The sequence below is a fragment of the Symsagittifera roscoffensis genome, chromosome 2 (assembly GCF_963678635.1).
Source record: "Symsagittifera roscoffensis chromosome 2, txSymRosc1.1, whole genome shotgun sequence".
Lineage (NCBI taxonomy): Eukaryota > Metazoa > Xenacoelomorpha > Acoela > Convolutidae > Symsagittifera > Symsagittifera roscoffensis.
The window spans coordinates 3,104,538-3,125,611 of record NC_087063.1 but is presented as its reverse complement, the minus strand read 5'-3'; positions in this window follow the sequence as shown (position 1 = coordinate 3,125,611).

Below are 21,074 nucleotides of genomic sequence, written 5' to 3'. Positions count from 1 at the left end.
TCGGCTCAAATAGGATTCTCAAATGAAACGACTTAGGTGAGAATCGAACCCACGCCGAACTCCCCGGAACGCACTATGTATACGCTGAGCTATATAGCTGATATTGCTAAGCAACTATACTGGCTTTATACTATACTTTCAAACTTTAATGCTATGTAGCATTAACATCCTCCACCCCCGAAGGAGCGAGAACCGGAACGAGCTTAACGAGCGGCCGAGTGTAGTTTCCGGAAACGGTCCTTAGGTTTGCGGAGCGGGCGGTGTTGTCTTTGCCGTAGTTTAGCGACGTTATGCGTGCTAGTGGGTAGTGGCCCCTAGGGCTAGTGGATTCAACTAACTACACCATATCTCCCGTTTTCAAAGAGTATTCGGGAGGAGCATGCCACTGAACTCTTTTATTGAGTGTAGGGACGTACTCACTTAACAATCGCTGCCAAATTGCGTTTGCGTACGACTGCGCACGGGCATAGCGCTTAGAGTGAGAATAGTTTTCACTCGACCTTAGAGACGGAAACGTTAGACTGTGCTGACCTAAGAGGAAATGATTCGGCGTCAAAGCCTCAAGACTATCGGGGTCGTCAGAAACGGGAGTGAGTGGACGGGCGTTTAGTGAACCTTCAACTAGGCACATGGTTGTGTTCAAAATCTCGTCAGTCAACTTTCTTGACCCTAACCATTCGCTCCCATGCTCCACCTTGATGTGGTGCACTTGGCGGATTATACTTCCACTTAATGCCTTTGTGTACGAGCGACAGTGGAGCTTCTGCGTTCCAATTTTTGATGCACAGAAGAAGCTCTTTTTCGGCTCCTACAAAATTTGTTCAGTTGTCCGACCAAATTATTGAGGGTGTTCCTCGCCTAGAAATAAAGCGCTCGGTAGCCATCACACATGAACTTGTGTCCATGGATGGAACCAACTCAATGTGAATTGCGCGAGTCGTTAAGCAAGTAAATAGAAAACCCCAGCGTTTCTCGGAAGATTGACGAATGGTTACATGAAATGGTCCAAAATAATCGACGCCGCAGTTCGAGAACGGTGGCTGGCGGTAACCTAGACGCTCCGCGGGAAGGTCAGACATCATTGGAGTAACGGTTTTCGCTTTTCGCTTTCTACAGCACACGCAATGTGTTTCAATAGCTCTTAGTGCAGATCTTAAGCGTAGTACAACAAATTGCTGATGAATGAGGGAACGAAGGTAGTCGACTGACTGATGTTCATGCTTAATGTGATAAAAACGGAGAAACAATCGGATTAGGCGATGGCGGCTATCCAAAATTATTGGATGGCGAGTTTCGAATGCGGTTGCAGAGAGACGTTGGATACGGCCGGTAGATCTAATTAAACCGTTCGGCCCGATAAAAGGCGAATACGATGATATACGGCTCGACGTTTTCACATATTTTCCAGCTGCTAATTGTTTACTTTCAGCTGGGAATGACTCTAACTGCGAAAGTTGCAAAAGTTTTTCCTCTGAAATAACAAGTTCTGCTGGATCAATTATGGCCTTATCTGGTGATCTGAAATGTCTATGCTTAGGTGAGAGTCTCAACATATATGCGACCAGTCGCTTTATCTTGGAGAACGAGCTATACTCTTCCCAAGGGAAGGCAAAGTCAGTCGAAACTGCAGTGCACGGAAAATTGGAAGAGACCTCTAAACCCTCGTTTAGATCGTAGACCGGACCATCCAGGCGAATTTTGTCAGTAACTTCCCTATTTGGATTGAAAGGCCAATCAGAAGTTTTCAAAAAGGAAGGGCCGTTTACCCAACTGCTTTGCTTGAGAGAGTCAGCAGTAATACCTCTAGTTCCGGTGTCAGCGGGGTTGTCTCCACTCAAAACATGGAACCATTGGTCAATTGATGTTGACTCCAGAATCTCGGCTACTCGATTGGCTACAAACACGGGCTGTTTGCTTGTCGAGTTCAACCACTGAAGGACTGTTGTGCTGTCAGTCCACATGAACACTTTGGAAATACTCAGTGTCAGAGCTTTCTCGATATCATCCTTCAGGCGACTGGCAAGAAGTGCAGCCTGAAGTTCCAACTTCGGAATTGAAAGCATCTTCATCGGGGCTACTCTTGCTTTACCGAAAACAAACGCTAGTTGACATTTGGAACAGGCGTTTTTCTGAGCTCGAAGGAATGCTACAGAACAGAAAACGTTCAATGAGCTATCACCGAACATGTGCAGCTCAACCTCATCTACTGAGAAGTCAAAATAGCAACGAGGTATTTTGAGCTGCCCTAAAACTGGCAAGCCAGAGTGCCATTCAGTGAATCTGCGGCACAACTCAATTGGCAGTGGGTCGTCCCACTGTTGGCCACTCTATCTCCAGATATCTTTCAATAACAAACGTGCGCGTACGGTATATGGGGCGACAAGACCTATGGGGTCGAACACGGAGGACACAAAACTAAGGACCGATCGCTGCGTAACAGAGTCTTTGAGTTCGCGGTTGACTCCTCTGCTCGCAACCAACGTATCGGTGACGTGGTCCCATTTGAGATCGAGAACATGCAATGCGGTTTCCGGATTAATCGCAGCGGTAATAATTTCCTTACTGTTGTTAGCATTGGTCTTAGGGAGATTTAGTTTCGAAGACAAACTGGGAACGTTGCTAATAAAGTTTGTAAGATTAAACCCACCCAACTTAAGCAGTTCAACTAAACTGCGACTTAACCTTAAAGCAGTTTCTGGGTTTTTCACAGACCCAAGGTAGTCATCCATGTAAAAGTTGTTAAGCACGGCGCAAGCGGCATCGGGGTAATGATCTTGGTTATCGACGGCTGTTCGGCGAAGAGCATAGTTAGCACATGTCGGAGAATCTTTCGCTCCAAATATATGCCTTGTATATTGAAATACACTCACATCTGATGTGGGGTCCTCCCGCCACAAAAAACGCAAGGAAGGTTGATCGTTTTCTAGTAAGCCGACCTGCATAAACATGCCTTCGATATCTGCGGAAATTGCGTATTTGTGCTCTCGGAAGCGCATTAAAACGAATAAAAGGTTCTGAAGCAGATCGGGGCCGACTAGAAGGGAGTTATTCAGTGAATTGCCGTGAAACCTAGAAGCACCGTTTAAAACGCGCCGAACTTTGCCGGGTTTGTTCGGATTTAAAACTGGGTGGTGCGGTACGTACCATTCTCGGTCTGAACGGTTTTTTGAGTCATGAGGGCTAACCGGGACCACGTAACCCTTCTCGACATCACTTCGGATATCTGATGCGTATTGAGTTTTCAGGTTTAAATCTTTCTCTAGACGCTTTTCAAGAGACTTAAGCTGGACTAACGAAGCGTAAAAGTTATCGGGAAGATAAATATTGTCAGCAGCCCAGAGCATTCCGACAATATAACGACTGCCATCATGAATCGTGGTAGAGTCAAGAATTTTTTGTGCACGTTTATCAGCTGAGGAACGGGGATCAGCTTGTTTAAACGTGCCATACGACTCTAGCTCGTACCATTTCTTCACTTGGTCAGCAAGTGCTACGTCTTCAACATTGCACTTGAAAGTGGTGGCTCGAACACCAATTGGTGATGGAAGTGGGCCACTGAGAACCCAGCCAATGGGCATACGGACAGCGACAGGAGTGTTTTGATTTCGTCCTTGGAAGTATTCGAGAGGCTTGATTGCATGAAAGACATCCTGCCCTAATATCATCTCAACGTCGGAATAGTTGTAGACAATAGGTTTAATTGGCTGTAGATGTGGAAACCTGCCTTGGAGAATGGTAACGTCAATGGTTTCGGAACCAACGCTCAAACTGTCTTTCACAAACGGCGTAACCCTAAACGAGTATTCATGGTGGTCGAATTTGGCAAAAACATTCACTTCGACTTGTTGCGTGGGAACGGATTCCGTCGAATTGAAACCGTTTACCAGAATATCTAGCTGTTGGCCAGTTAAATTTAAACGCTGTGCTAGGCCCGCCGAGACCCATGAGTGGGTACAACAGGAATCGCACATTACAAGAGCAGTGGTCACATCTGTGTGTGAACTTATTTCCAATTGAAGCACAGGAAGGAGTCCCGTTAGTTTCTTGTAAGACGACGAACCGGCTACGTTCGATGACGAAGTTTGCGGCTTATTCCGGTTCGGCGGGGCGGTACTGTTTGAATTCGAATGGCTTGCATTATTGCTATTGTTTAACTCTTTGTTTGCAGACCTTACGCTGAACACTTTTTCAGCACCATGTAACAAGACATTATGGGTGCTTTCACAACCAGGCTTAGTGCATTTGCGGGCTTTAGGGCATTTTCGGAACATGTGGTCAGGTTGAAAGCAAGCAAAACACAACCTATTTTGTGCGGAGAATTGAGCTCGTTGAGTTGGGGTCTTTTCCTTAAACACAGAACAACTCCAGAGTGGGTGTTTACCATTGCACTAGAGGCACGGAGCATAAATTGGTTTTTCAACTTTTGAAGCAGCGGCAAAAACTTTTGTAAGTGGTTTCTGGAAACCAGTCTTTGGAGTCTCCCCAGGTCGTGACTTATTCTGACTCACACGCATAAGTTCATGTGCCTCAGCCTTGTCGCGGAGCCAATCATTAAAGTCTAAAACGGTTGGCTGTCTCCAACATTTCTTTACAGAGTGGAGAGACCATGACTCTTTCATATTTGGAGGCAATTTTGAAATAACTTGATTCAAAACGGATGTACTCTTCAAGTCATACTCATATCCTAACGATTTTAAAACTGCGACAAGACTGGATATACAGGAAGCGAAACTGATAATGCTTTCTGAATTGTGCATTTTGAGAGGTGGAAAATTCGAAAGTTTTTCAAGATGAGCTGCCACAATCGTCTGTGGTTGTCCAAATTTCCTCTCTAGAGTTTTCAAAGCGTCCTTGTAGAATACTCCACTGTAAGCGAATTCGGCAATTGCATTCTTCGCTTTGCCTGAAACGAGAGTTTTGAGATATGTCAATTTGACATCATCACTTAAAACTTTTGCATCGATTGCACTTTTGAACTGACCAAACCATTCAGGCCACTGCAATGGATTTCCGTCGAAAGAAGACAATTTCCATTCAGGCAAGGGACCTTTCTGGCTCAGTGTCAAGATTTCAGCTAGATCTTGATTTGTGATTGGTTTACTGTTCGAGGACGTAAATGGGCCATATTGTTTGTTCTCATTTGTATAAGGCGCCATCAGCGGTTTTGAATAGATTGCGGCGTCTAAAGCTTTAGGATCACCGACATAAAAAGTTGTTCCTCCGCTAGAGAACGGTTGAACATTCGATGGCTGTGTGACATAATATGAGTTAGGGGAGAGGGTGACTGTTGGAGGATTTAGAGGACCAACGTTAGTTGGTAAAAGCGGTTGGTACACAAAGTTTGCGGATTTACTTGGGAAAAAGGTTTGTTGAGCAATGGGCATTGAGCTCGTCGGGATATTACAATGATGAAAACTACTCTGCATCAAAGGGTTGTAGTTGTATAGGTTGGTCAAAGGTAGCTGTTCCTGTGGCTCATACGTACTGTTTAACTTTGGATTTGGCAAGCTGACACTTGTATTTGATGTATGAGGGACGTTAACATTCTGTGAGTTTATACAAGTGGTTTCGAAATAATCAGCAAATGGATGTGCGTTATTAATCATCGTCAGATTTCTACTGAAAGGCGGTTCAATACTTGAAAATGACAAGAACTCGGAAGCTGGTTCCAGATTGACACTTTGGACTGGCGCCACGGGCTGAACTATCTCCTGAGTTGGGAATTGAGTGTTCACCCAACTTCTTGTCCTGTCTTCCTCCGTTTGGTTCTTCTGAACGGCCATTGCCAATTTCGATCTGATACGACGAAGTTCACAAATTTCAGAGGCGTCTTCCAGATATTCAGCCTCTTCGATAGTTGCTTCAGCTAGCTTTTGACGGCTTTCCTCTACAACCACATCAAGATCAAGTTGACCCTTCATCGACTGATTCTGGATCTCTTGCTTTTTCAAACGAAGCTTAGCCTCTACTTGGCGTTCAACTTCCTCGCGTCTAATTTTTGCAAGGGCTGCTTCTCTTCGACGCTCACTCGAAGTCATTGATGCAATCTTAGAACGCTGTGAAAGGGGTTTCTTGGAACGGACGGATTCGCTTGGCGTTGGGGTTCGTGCAGTTGCTACCTGGTCCTCTTGATGTTTAATTTGAAAGTAATTTTTAGCTAGACCTAATACATCGTCATGTTTTGCAGTGGTAGATTCTAGGTAAAACTCAAGTTGATTTATTGTTTCAGCAGCGTTGTTGCTGTGCATAGACAAAAATTTAAGCTCATCATTTTTCTCTATAATTTTTTGTAAGCAAATGCTAGATTTTTCTATGTACGTTTCAATTTTAGCTGGTCTATCATTCGCACTTATATATTCCGTAATTTTGGCATGGTAATCGAAAAGATTTGTTTCTAACTCTTTCCTGGCAAGATAAATTTTGTTTAGCTTCTGGCCGAGATCAAGCTCCATTTTGAAATATTTGTTTCTAAATAAGAGCAAAAAAAAAATAGTGTCGGTTGACGGAATCAAACTAGAGTCAATTCAAGTAGCCGCGTCCTATACCGAACGAGAGGATCCTCGCAAGACCCCTACGATTCTCGTTGCCTACGGAACAGAAGGACAACAAACTACAAGATTGAAAATAAAGATGAATTTAACTAATCAAAAAAAAAATCAAGGTTTATAATGCCTAACAAATGTTAAATATTCTTCGACTGTTGTCATTTGTGAAATCTTTTGCTTATCTGCTTTTCTTTTCCTTGAACTTGGTCGACGACTTTTAACTTTATTGATAAGTTCGGACAGATTGGGGAAATAACGTCGAATGATTCTCAATTTTTTTATTTCTAAAAACGCCGGAGGATGAATTAATTTAAGCTTACGAATTAATTCTTTATTGCTAGCTTTTCTTTTTGATATTAAATGTTTGGTCACATTAATTGTTAATATTCCTGTTTCAACCAAACTTCCGTAAATATTAGGGGTATTTTGACGGTGTACGTAAATAATGGCTGATATTTTGTTTTTATACTCTTCTAAAATTTAAATCAGACTTTCTGGTGTAAGTAGGTTATCGTTGTTTGATCTATGCTTGCTCAATTAATTATTTATAACATCGTGCCAAATTATAAAGTTGTTTTCTATCATACATTTTGGGGAATTGCTTAAAAGATATTGAACAGTCTTTTGCCGGTTATTTGCATTCAAATTAAAGCTTAAACCTGGAACTGCTTTAAAAGTGTCGTCGAGGCGTTTTTGTAGAGTTAATGGTAATGTATTTACGGAGTGATGGAGAGAACTCGCAGCAATGATGAACACCATTGAGAGTGATAAGTGATACGGTTGTTTTAATGGCAATCAATTTAAGGAGTCTGTTGATGTAAAGTCGTCACATAGAAAAAAAAATTATCACGATAAGAGCTTTCAGAACCCTTAGCTGAGGGTTTTGTAAGGTTTCCGAAGCAGTACTATTTAAGTTAACGCCTACGGTTTATCGGTTAAACTCAACGACTTTACGGCGAAATGGTAGTAGTAACGGTCGCGGCGGTATGCGGCCGAAAACGGGGCGAGCCGAGCAAATTTTTAAAGTTTATCCAACCACTGGAGGAAACCGAGGTAGGGATTCACTCAAAAAAATTGCTCGACACGATTGACGGTTAAAACGGTTGAACGGGCGAGACGAAAACGGTGTTTTCCGATTTTGCTCTAAATTCGGGCAAAAAAAAAAAATTTTTTTTTGTCAGTGAAAGTTTTTGGGAAAAGTTGGAATAACTTTTTTTTTCGAGAAATTCTTTTTTATTGAAAATTTTCATTTATTTTTTTTTGCGAAAATTTTTTGGAAAATTTTCTGAATTTTTTTTTTCACAAAATTTTTTGGGTTCGAGATTATCCTGGGGTAATAGGGTACTGGGTATGAACTAGGATTAGGTATCTAGTACGGTCTTAATCGGTTTGCAATTAACAACATCGTATGTAATTTTATAGCACTGATAATCAAAAAAGTAGCACTTTTTTTTGGTTAAAAAACTAGCACAAATTAGAGTCTAAAAATTAGTTGAAAGCACAGGTTCGATCTTACAAGTTTTTTGTAGGTAGTTCACGGGCCTGAGTCCAAAAGTACACGAAGATTCCACAAAAAAAAACACTTTCCGCCTTGTGTGATGTCGGCCTTCTGGCTTGTCGGCTTTGAGTATGCAGTGTCGACTTTGAAGCGGAAGTTGTCTCCTAGGTCTCCCGAGTCGCGGCACCAAAATATTCTGGCCTTTTTTATAACTTTTTTATAACTTATAAAAACAGGAAACAGAATCGGTTTAATTCAAGAGAATCAATAAACGGCGAATTTTAGTAATTTTTTATTGCACGGAATTAGCAACAACATTACACGTATCAAGTTAAAAAGTGGGCTTGTTCAAGCCCTGATTTGTGTGATTTATGTGTTTTTTCACAAGGAGTTCATACTTAATTCACGCAGTTTAATTAACAGAAACTCAATTGCAAACAAATTTTGAACCGATTAAAATATTAGCATTTTATGTTCTGTCAGGTTCGGCTCAAATAGGATTCTCAAATGAAACGACTTAGGTGAGAATCGAACCCACGCCGAACTCCCCGGAACGCACTATGTATACGCTGAGCTATGTAGCTGATATTGCTAAGCAACTATACTGTCTTTATACTATACTTTCATACTTTAATGCTATGTAGCATTAACAATAATAGTAACAGTGGCTCTTTTCCAGTTTCCCCCCTTTGATTTTTTCGGAAATTTAAAATATGAAAATTTGTTTAAAATGACTTTTCATGTTAAAAACTGCATTAAAACGTGTCAGCGTGAACAGGTCAACAAACTTTCACAACATTTCTTACATGCAAAATGCCGTGTGAACAATTTTGAACAGTTTTATTTTGAAATTTTACGAGGGGGTGGGAAACTGGAAAAGAGCCGTATCAGTAATAGTATTCTATCAGGGACGGATCTTGGACTTTCTCGACGGGGGTGAGGGCGGATTTTCAAAAAAAAAAATTTGAAAATTTTGCCGACCTTTTCTTTTTCAGGTCGACTAAATTGTTTTTCCGAGCTCTCCCAAAGCACTAGAAAAAACCCTGCTTTGGTAAAAGTTTCTGTTCTGCGCCGCAAAAATTTGAAAAACAGGCCAAAAAAGGCATTGGAAAATGTTGTGGAACCTGATCTAAATTACATTTTATAATTGGATAAATTGGATATTTTACCACTGTAAAATATTTAATATTAACCAATCATAATCCATCTAACTAACAACCCACTTATTTGTAAGTGCTGAAATTACTTGTAATTTCAGCACCAGAGAGATTTGAATTTAACTTAGAAATTAGTTGCCTCTCCAAGAGAACTTCAGCAGTTGCAATAAGCCAGTATACTCTAGATCTATTGAGCCTAGCAGAGACTAGTTAAACACCCTGAGACTAGTAGATATAAGAGTAAGATTAGGATCGGTATTAGACTAAGAAGTTGCACGAATCTATCCGGCCGAAAATAAGATAAGCGTGACGAGCAGATAAGCGTGACGAGCAGACGGTGTACCCTATCCGAAATTACTCTATGAGTTAACCACTTCGGTTATAACTCAGTTGACTAAAAAATCGTGTTTTTTGGCGCGCGCTCCCCCCTCAAAATTAGTATATATTGGCGTCCAAGGCGCCTTTAGAAAAATTTTAGGGTCCGTCACCAAATAAGGATATCTCAAAATAGTACAAAGGGGGAACTTTTGGGTCGGCAGAGGGTTGAATATCTGAGAGGGGGTGTCCCACCTAAATCCGCCGACTGTTACTATTATGCTTATTATTATGCTTATCATGATGATTATTATGATAATTATTTATTATTATTATAAATATTATGTGACTGATCTAAAACCAACCGGTTTCATCACGGCATTATGTTTTGGCGCATATGTGACAATTCCAGAGTATCGCTTTTTGCTCCATTTTTCAAAATGAGCAACTTCTAGTTTTCTGATCTCGACCGCAATCGGCTTTCCTGTCCTTCGATCAGTTGCCTCCTGAAACTCAACTTCATCTCCGTTTTTGAGCGCGTGAATGTCACTCACAACTGCGCTGAAGTGAAAAAACAGCCTTGCGTTCCGGTCGCAACACTGAACAAATCCAAAGTTATGTAACATCTTTTCCACGATTCCAGTCTCGCGTTTCGAGTTCGGAACCGTATGCGGGTTTTGTCCTCCGAGTTGGTTCTGGGCGCAAATCTCGGCGTAGTTCTGAGGCAGCATTCCAGTCGCCGACAATTGCTGGACATAGGATGTCTGGCCAAGTTGAATGCCATACAGCAAAATTTGAGTCATTGTTGATGTCATATCTGGGTTTTCCAGCAAATTTGTGGGAGCGAACTGGGGCAAATACTGCTCTATATTTGAGCTACCAGGGGAACAAGAACGTGGGCAGTCATTTTGGCGCTCATTTCTGTAGCGTTCTCGGCTGCGTCGTTCATTCCGCGAAGATTCTCGGCGACGGCTTTTCGACTTCTCACTCCTTGATTTTTCACATTTTTCGTTATCATTGTTCAGTTGATCTTCAAATTGTTCATTATGAAAATCACGTTCCTGATAAGGATCTATTTGCATATCATAATCGTAAAGATCAATTCCTAATTTTTCTTCATCAATGACTTTGTCATCTTTGGACGTTGGCGGTTCCTCTGGCTCCTTTGTTTTCTGTTTTTTAGACTTTTTTGTACCGCTTCTTTCACGCTTCCCATCTTTGCATGTCGATTTATAGTCAGCTTCAATCTGAGGTGTTTCAAGAGTTGTTTTATGTTGTTCATCAAATAGTGACTTTTGGTCGGTTTTTTCTTGTATTTCCGAGGCAGTAGTGGAGTCCTTAAAATATTCCATTAGAATTTTTATTTTTATCATTAAAACATTCTTGACCTGAAGTCAAGGCAGAAAGTTCACTGCTCTACTTACATTAAAATTTTATAGTAGAAAAAGTTTCGCTATTTTTTTTTGTTAGTGACGCTTCAAATAACAATCATCTAAGTATCAACCATTCTGAACTAAACGTTTTTCTTCTTTCTTTACAAGTAAATAAAATTCAATTTTGAAAAAAAAAACTGATTTTTTTCCCTCTGCATTTATTTCATCAAATTTTTTTATTTTCATAGTTGTTTCAAGTGTTATTACAACTAAATATAGGATGCTATGATGCAAAGTATGAAGAACAAACCTGTTCACACAGGTTAGTTTGTTCATGTAAGTTTCATTGCCTTATCATAAGGTTAAATTGATTCAAAATTGAAATTCAAATGAGGGGAAAAATGAAAAAGGGTCTTCATTTTCAACAAAGTTTCAATATTTGAGTCAACTTTGACTGTCTTCTGAAAATTTTTGTATTTTCTAGTAAGAACTAACCTCGATTCCAGTTTCAAACATTTCTCCAGTTTGCAATTGTAAGTTTTCAATATCTGTTGAATGGGTCATTAATCAATTTTTTGAGCTAAAATTAAAGTCAACTTTTGACTTCACAGTTTGACCTCAAAGTGTGTTCAAACCTTATTTTTTAATGCCGCGGTTCGTACAATTTTTCTCACGTGCTTTGTAAGTCATTATTTCAATTCCAAATCAGCCTGGGATTCAAATATTACTCAATTCAAAATAATCTGTAATATTTTCATACACTAACGAATCAACATCCAATTTCATTCTGACAGTTTTTTGAGTCTCAGAAAATACATGAGTTTTGATAGTTTAATAATTTATGTTGTTTTGGTGTTGTTTTTTTTCTCGAGAAAAGTTTCGACATTTTAGTGATCAAATTTTTAACGTATTTTTTTTTATACAGCCTGGATGGTAGTGATGCCTCGAGCTCAATTTTTTCTCCAAGGTTCTTCATATTTGGGCAGTTCTCTTTCGTGTTATTATGGCTAAATCCCTAACGTTACCATGTAGAATGTTACGAAAAATTGAGTAACAATAGTTGATAATTGTTCGCTATGTAAATTTTCAGTTTTTTTTTCTCACTTTTCCCCTCATTTCCAAAATTCAGCTTTTTAATTTCAGTCTCGAACCCCTCGTAATATTACAAAACAAAACTGTATAAAAAACAAATTGTGGCAATTTTTTTAAAGGAAGATTTACAAAAGTTTGTCCACGCTGAAACAATTTTGTGCGCAGTTTAGATCATAACAAGACTGCTGGTATCAGTGCAAGGCCCTGAATGTTCCGTCTGCTCTTTAATTGGTCAATTGCAATAATAGTGGGCGAGGACCAGCTCTCACTTGACCTCTAGCTTCAGTACTACCACAGCCTGACCAATTACGGCTGCAATAGTTATACCACATGAAAGTTCTAGACACAAAAAAAATCCTAAAAATCTAGCCTTAAGTCGCAAAAAAAACTCCGCTCAACAAAATAACTCATTCTTGAATGTGGAGAAGTAACAGAAACGGACGATGTTTGGACAGGCTGGATAGTTTTTCAAAGATCCTCTGCGAATCGCAGAAACCACTATTATTTTCATGATTATACTTTTTAGGCTGATAATATGAAAAATTAAGTGTTGCATTTTGAGTCGTGTATGGATTTATTAAAACCAATTAGCTTCCTCATTTCATTTTAGAACGATATTGTAGTGCAGGATAAAAAACAAGCAGTTTGGAACGATTTTGTAGTGCGGGATAATAAAACAAGCAGTTTCAGACAAGCTAATTGCAGGTAACTAAAGTGTTGTGCACACTCGGCTGGCCCCATGCGGCTCAGGAAAGCAATACCCCGAGGAACCAGAGTTTTGTAACAAAATTCTGAAAAAAAACACCCGTGATTCGCGAATATGCGCGAATATTCCTCGCTTTCTTCGAAAATTGGAAGAAAAATGACTGGAACATTTTAGATCAGAAAAAAAACTGAAAAGATGCAAATGACTCGAAAACAAGTAAATTGTCCTAGATGTTCAGCGTGAACCGTCACAACGTTAGCTGTTTCAGAAGCCAGCACACAGAAGCAGTTGGATTAATGACCTTTCAACACATTTTTAATTATGCTAAGATATTAGATTTGTATAACAAGCGTCTAGTATAGTACAAGTAATTAGGCCGTGAAAACCAACAAAATCTCCATTCTTAAAGTCAAAACAATCTAGGCTCTTTGCCCAGTACTTGACCCTACTTGTTCCCTTGTCGATTTTTTGCCGCGAAGAGTTAATCTCAATTTAATTTCGGGAGAGACAGGGGATCTTTCATAATTTGTTCCTTTTTGACCAATAATTTTAACCGAGCTCTCGGAAAAGAAAAACCCTACGCCATAGCAAATTTTTTTTTGCTATGGCGTAGGGTGAGTTTTTTTCTGAAAAGTTTTGACTATTTTGAAAAAATCTCGCTGGGGGTTAAGTCTGATATCCTATTAAGGCCATTAAGATCGGGATTCAGATATCGAAAAAAAAAATGTGTCTGAAAAAATTATTCTGAATTTTTCCATTTAAAAAAACTAATTGGACTTGATTTGATGAGAGCAGATTCAGCCCGTTGATAGCATAGGGGGCGACTTTCATGATTATTTGCTGCACGCACACCTGCATTCAATAACATACTTTTTTTTAAAAATAAAATATGTTTCATATGAAGCCCAGTACATATATTACTTATGGGTGCATATACAAAACAGTCCCATAAAAACAGTCCAATACAAAATAGTCCAAAAAATCATGTAATAGAGAATAAAAACGGTGGAATCCTTCCTCATGCGCGAAGGACCGAATGCGCGAAAATACAAATCAGCCAATCAGATTTCAGCAATATAAAAATTGGAAAGAACGTAAACATTTGCAGTGACTGAATATTGATATTGGTCGAATATAAAAACGGCAGAAAACTGCAAATTTTTAAATTGTCATTGATCGCCGCCAAATTGAAAGAAATTTTATATTTCAAGGGTTTCGGTATTAAAGATGCAAAATATTGCTTCATTTAATTCATTTTAATTGAATGGCATTTGCTCCTTTTTAAAAAATGACTTTCGGCTAATTTTGTTTCGGTGCTTCGCTCACGAGTTTTTTCACCCAATCGGTCCTTCGCGCATAAGAATAGCCCCCAAAAAAACAGTCCAATACAAACAGTCCAGTTTAAGGTAGTCGGTGGGCGCGCTGCGCGCGCGTCGCGGCGATAACCGGCTCTAAATTTTGTGTTAAGTCCTACCCTCTGTTGGCAAGCTCGCAACACGTTTGCGCGAATGCGGCTGTCACTATTTTGTGCTTTATGTTTGTTGAACAAAGGAAAATTTTCGGCCTACCGGCTTGCTAAAACAAATATTACTTGGGACTGTTTTGAATTGGACTGTTTTTTCAATCCTTTCCATACTTTCCGTGCTGTTTTGTATGGGACTGGTTTGTACAGACACGTACTTATGACGTCTTGTTTTCACATCAACTTTTCGAATTTTTCTGCACTTTACTAATCAGTGAACATTTTTCTTTAAAAAAACATTCTTGTAATGATACAGAATCTGTAGCTGTGAGGAATTGTTTTTACGATAATTTTATCGGTCAAATAGCTATTGTGAAGCTTTTCGAAAAAATTATGTGGCACGTATTGGAAAAAATATTCCTTACAGTAAAAGATGCATTTGATAAACTTTGAAAAATTTTCTTCATAAAAATCATGAGTGGCGCTATCTATGAATAGAATATCTCCATACAAGAATAGATTAAGATTAAGACCATTTATCCACGGGGGAAAGGTCCAACACAAGAGGTCCAATTTTTAAATTATTGATATGATTCTTAAAAAAAATGATAAAGCATAAACTAGCATAAAATCTTCTTTAGAAACCTGGCCTGATGAATTTTAACTTTTTGTACAAACTTTTAATTGTAGCTTTTTACTTTAAGTTTTACAAAGATGTACTAAACAGTTTTTTTTTAGCTTGCAAGTTATATCACTTATTAATAACACTAATAACATTTAAACTAAAAATTTTTTAATAACACTTTTTTAATAACACCCAGCATCCATTAATCATTTTTCATGCAAACCATTTATGAATGTGTATGGTTGCGCATCATCTTCAATGATGGGCAACACGGATAAACCCAATTAAATAAGAAAAATAGCCATCCAGCTATGAACTCCAATGAAAAGTATTAACTGCCCCCTATGCCAATTTAACATCAAATTTTCAGCGCTCCATTTATTTTTAAATGTCATCTACTGCAAAATCTGAGTTTGGTACACTGAGGTAATTTAGCCTGCGCAAACAAAAACTTCAGGCGTCCTCAAGTATACATTTTAAAAAAAAATTTTTAAATTATTGATATGATTCTTTAAAAAAATGATAAAACATAAACTAGCATAAAATCTTCTTTAGAAACCTGGCTTGATGAATTTTAACTTTTTGTACAAATTTTTAATTGTAGCTTTTTACTTTAAGTTTTACAAAGATGTACTAAACAGTTTTTTTTAGCTTGCAAGTTATATAATTTAGCATGTTAGTCTTTAATACTGTCAAACTGCTCCAAAACATCATCCAGACATTTAAGGTGGTTTTCATTGAATTCGTACAGTAGATTTTCTCGTTCGTTTCTGCCAGCAAAAATTTCATTCCATTCAGCTTTGAGAGTTTCATTTGCAACAATTTCGTCTCCAAAGAAATGAAGCCAAAACGAAAGAATCGACTGCTTAGTCGAGTTGGTGTAAATTCCGAAATCCTGGTTTGAAATATCATAGCCATATTTGGCGAGTTTTTCTTGCGCTTCTGTGCCTTTCTCGGTCAATTTCTCTCCATCGGGTAACTCGGCAATTGCGATTTTGGGGTTCGCAACCAAGTTCAGCTCGGATTTTCTCGGAAAAATTCCGAAGTTTCGTGTTATGTTTAGATGAGCGAAGCTCGAATCGTTTTTGGCGTTGGCCAGTTGTGCCCATGGGAAGTACGGGTTCGGATCAATTTTCCTTCCGGGCGACCAGTCACTGTGACCGATCATTTTGTTCACATCAACAGTCGGGTATTTATCCGCCAGGTACTGACACAACACCACATTAGCTTCGACTTGAGCTTTTACAGAGGATCAATTGAACTTTTGAACTCTTACTAAAGACGGGTAAAAAAGTTTCCCCCAAGTAAAATTCACGCCAAAATGAACAAAAAATCCTATACGATTAGGTATTTTTTCGTTATACGATAGACAATTTTATGCTCAAGTTAACAAATTATATTGCGGATTTCTTTAAGGAGAGAAATAATTAATTCTACGATTAAGGGATCCTTATTGAGTAAACCCGTCATCCTGGAGACTAAAAATGGGACCGAGGAATCGGTTTGGTTGCTAACTGATTAATAATATGGTGGTGAATTTTTTTGTAAGAGATATTAATCAGTTGAATATGTCACTTAACTCACTTGCAGAGACACAAGTTCAATTAATCCCTTGAGCGTAAGGCTCGTTTCCATTGTTCACATTTTCGATGCCGATCGACCAACTGTTCATGTTGTTCACCATGTCGGAGTAAGAGCCAAAAATAAGTTTGGAATCTCTGGCCAGACTTCCAACTCCAGCGTGGTATGCTCGGAAAACATCAGCCACGAACTCGTAAATGTTTCCATCTTTGTCTATGACGTAATGCGCCGAGACACTTCCGTTCACAAAAATATCAACTGTTCGGGAAAAGTCCGCCACTGTATTATGCTGAACAATATACACTGGGTAAGCTTCGTTGTAATGCCTCTGCCCTTCTATGAGTTTATATCGGTATGTGAATCCGTTACATTTTCCCGGTTCAGAATTAACATTTTCGCCACTTTCATTGAGCGCAAGCGGGTATTTTTCCATATCCCGAAGGTAGGTAGTGTTGAATGTAAGGGCTTGACGGAACATGCGATAATTCAAAGACGATTTTTGTAGCTATATTTATAGAATATAGTTATAAATTGTAGTTACTGATATAAATACTTATAGATGTTTTTTTTTAATTTGAAAACATAGACGATTTATTCTTTCCAAATCTAATTCAAAAATGACCCAAAAACTAGCTTTTTTTAACCGACCCATACATGACTTACTCAAAAAAACAATCACGCTGTTTTTGAAATAATCTTAATTGTAATATTTTTTTTTACTTTTTGGTTGTCATGAATTTGTTTTTTTTTTCTATATTTTTCAGGCAAATGAATTATCGCATATTTTACAACACCTGCATTACTCATGGCTGAAGAAGAATAAACAGAGAAAATTCCTTTTAATGCTTCAACGGATGAAAATAAAACTCTATCTGCAGCCGAAGCAGCCGCTTCATTTATGACAACATTATTGCCATTCGTTAATGGTAAGAAGAAAACTACACAGCTAGCTATGACGACATTTGAAAGCATAATTAATGATGTGCTTGGTAAGTTCAACAGTAACGAATGCAGCAAGTTTGCTCGCTTGATCGGTTTTCTCTTATCGCAAGTAAATTTCACAGTGCCGCTATCTAATGATTGTATGCTATTGCATATGTTTCCTAATCTATCAAATCTAGTGTAACAAACCAAGAAGTAAAATTCAGTTTCATAACTACCTTAATGAATGTTGTATATATTTTCACCTGAAAATGCACCGACCAAAGATCACGTTTCAACAGACAGAAAAAATTCCACAAAAAACAAGAATTTTCAAAAGTCGTCACATATTTTAGCCGAAGTAGAACTTATTATTCACTACAAATGATTAGAGAATTTATTGCCATTAATTTGTGAACGTTTACTCATTTTCATCAGTTAAATTATACACGTTTTGTCCAAAATGAACAATTCAAGTTAAAACATCTGGCTTAATTTTACTAGCTTATTCATGTGTACGTTCTTCGTGAATTCGTGATTCAAAAAAGTCTATAAAGAAGACTCGATGACGATGATGATTCAAACTTAAACGAAGAAAAACAGAGCCTAAAATCAATGAGATAAGCAAAGTCTATAGATAATTTCTTAGATAATTTTAGGACTTTTCATTTCAGAATTTTCTGGTGCGAAAAGAAGAAACTCAACTGTTAAAACCATGTAGTAGTTAAAAGAGATTTTCTATCATTTCTCAATACAAACATCGCAATTAGAGATTTTATTAATAACACTTTTTTAGTTCGATAGTGGAGCTTGTCTTCCTTTTCACGATCGAAATGCACTGAACTTAAAAAAATCACAAATCAAACCGCAAAAAAAATCAAAATTAAGCGTGAACAAATTTTAAGACTTTTTCCTGAAAAAAAATGAAAAAAAAAACACCAAGACCTATATAAGAGTCTTCACTTCGTTCATTACTCGTGAAAAGAGTCTTTGCAAGTATATGCATTTTAAAACTAAGTCTAGAAAAGATGAATTCTTCACCAAATCGGTACTCTTAACCTCTTGAGTCTCATCTACATAATAATGTAATCCACTGAGCTATATTTGTCCTCAGATTATACTGATTGTCATCTCAAAATCGGCCAAAAACCTCAGCACTCGCCTAATATTTATTTTAAGGACAAAAATAGGATTAACCGCGCAACCGCACAACCCCCCCCCCCATCCCAATTCGAAATAGTGCGAGAAAATATGGGTCGGTTTTTCATAAGCTAACTATGAGTTTAGCCTAGATTCGTTCAAATTAACCGTATTACTTAAAAAAACTGAATTAAAACATTAAATTAAGTAATTAACAGCATACAAATGCAATCCCATATAAAAAAGGTAAAAACCAAGTTATTTGCGCGTTTAAATGAAATGCATATTTTATACAGAATTATTTTCAGAACTAATACATGCTTGCGGAAGGCATCTATCTATGCGCGGATCTAGGAATTTCTCGAGGGGGAGGCGGATTTTCGAGAAAAAAAATTGAAAATGAAAATATTGTCGACCGACGTTTTTTTAGGTCGACCAAATTGATTTTCTGAGCTCCCCGAAATCACTACAAAGACCCGAATTTGACCAAATTTTTTTGCGCCGCTGACAAATTTTTGAAAAAAGGTCAAAAAGGCTTTTTAGGCACTTTTTGGAAAATTTCAACCAAAAAATCGCGTTTTTCGGCGCAAGCTCCCCCCTCTAAAATATTATATAGATTGGCGCCAAAGGCGCCTTTAGAAAAAATTTAAGGTCAGTCAGCCAAAAATGGATATATCAAAATCGCACTAAGGATTGACCCTTTAAGTCGGCAGGGGTCGAATCCCTAAGGCGGGGGGAGGGCGTCCGCCCCCTAACCCTAAATCCGCTACTAATTCTACGGTAGATCCCTCAGGGGGGCCATGTTAATTGTAACCTTTATGATGAGTGTAGTTTGGCTTCACTACATTGTATGTTACTTAAAATAATTGATGAGCTCCCGAAGGTACCAATTTGAGTAAAAAATACGGTAACTATTATAGATATTTTGATTTTCTTACCAACAACCAAACAAGATGAACAACACACAAAAAATCCAAAAAAAACTGTCTCGAGAAAATAGCATCTTCAGAAAACTTATTCTCTGAGACTACCGGATTTGAAATCAGACTTAACCTACGAACTAAGAGTGTTTTTTTAGATCACTGTAAGTATGCAAAAACGTACAATCTTTGCATGAAAGAAAGAACTTACTTCTCCAACTAAGTACACATGATAACAAGTATAGCCTGTCGCTGTGGAAGAAGCACAGAATAAGTCGATCATACTCATACCAAAAAAAAAGCTTTTCCATTTTTTCAAATTAGTGTTGTTTTTGTGTGCGTCGCTCTGATGAAAAAGTAGAAATTAGGCATAATTGACAGTCACAGTAAATTAAGCAAATCGGCGAACAGTTTCAGACGGAAAAAAAACGGAACAAACATTCAAAAAAAATTATAATTTTTTTTCGTTTTTTTTTTGGCAGAACTTTTTTAAAAATTTGAAATTTTTGTGCCGAAGATGACAAAAAATTCAGTTACTGAAGCTAAACTAAAGTTTCATGGTTCATCCTTCTAAAATAAGCCTGCTCGCTTGCTTTTTTGCGCTCAAATTTAAATTAAAACTCAAAAAATTCAAACTGGTTTTTCTCGAGACTGGGACAACTTTTTGAAATTTTTTGTCGCATGATTCAGGGCTGAAAGGGCTTAAATATGATATATTTCTCCATCCCTTAAAAATAATTATTTGTGATAATGCCTTTGGTTGAAAAACAAGATAAGCCTGCCCGTTCGCTTAACTCGCTCTAAAGTAGACGAAAAATCAAAAACTTCAGGCCGGATTTCTCGACGTATTTTTGTGTATTTTTCCCGATGTTTTTGCGTATAAAACAAAAAAATTAACACACCGAATATGAAGATCCTCCCCAGTTTCAATGGCCGGAACAACAACAAAATGATGAAGTGTATTGACGTTTTAAAATTACGCTTATAAGGTCGCTTTACAGAAAACAACATGTGGATGTTGATTTTTAAATAGGCTTACCCTTCTTGGCAAGTACTTTTTTCAGCTGGTCAATCCAATTGCAAAATTAATTACTTGAAAAAGTTGTGTAAAACTATCTTTGACGAGTCTGTGCAAAATGTAGCGCGGATGTTTAGTGCTGAGTGAAAAAATTCAGTTCATTTTAACTTAACGTAGCTAATCGAAATTTAAAAAAAAAACAGAGGGAAAGCAAGCACAATTTCTGTTCGATAGTGTAGTTTGCCCTCCTTTTAACAATGGAAAAGTACTGAACTTGAAACGAAATCAAACCTCAAAAAAATCAAAATTACGCGGGAACAAGTTTTAAGACTAATCCTAAAAAACCGTTTTGATCTTTCCCTGTGTAAAAAAAAATAAGAAAGACCTATATAAGGATCTTCACTACGTTAATTTGTCTTGAAAATTTACAAGGAGACGCAAAGCTCTACAAGCAGAAAATCCTACAAGCAGAAAAAGTCGCTCTACAAGCAGAAAAATCCATACATAGCAGGATAACATAGCCGACAAAAAGAGAAACGAAAGTCATAGAAAAACATGCTCTGCAAAAAAATTTACTAAATTTATCTTGATTTTGTCTTGAATAAAAATTCTTGTCATACAAAAATGCCAAAGTAAGAAAATTGAATGTTAAATTATCTAAACAAAACTTATAAAGCGGAAACAAAGCCAACAACTCTTGAGCAGTCACGCGTTGCTCCGA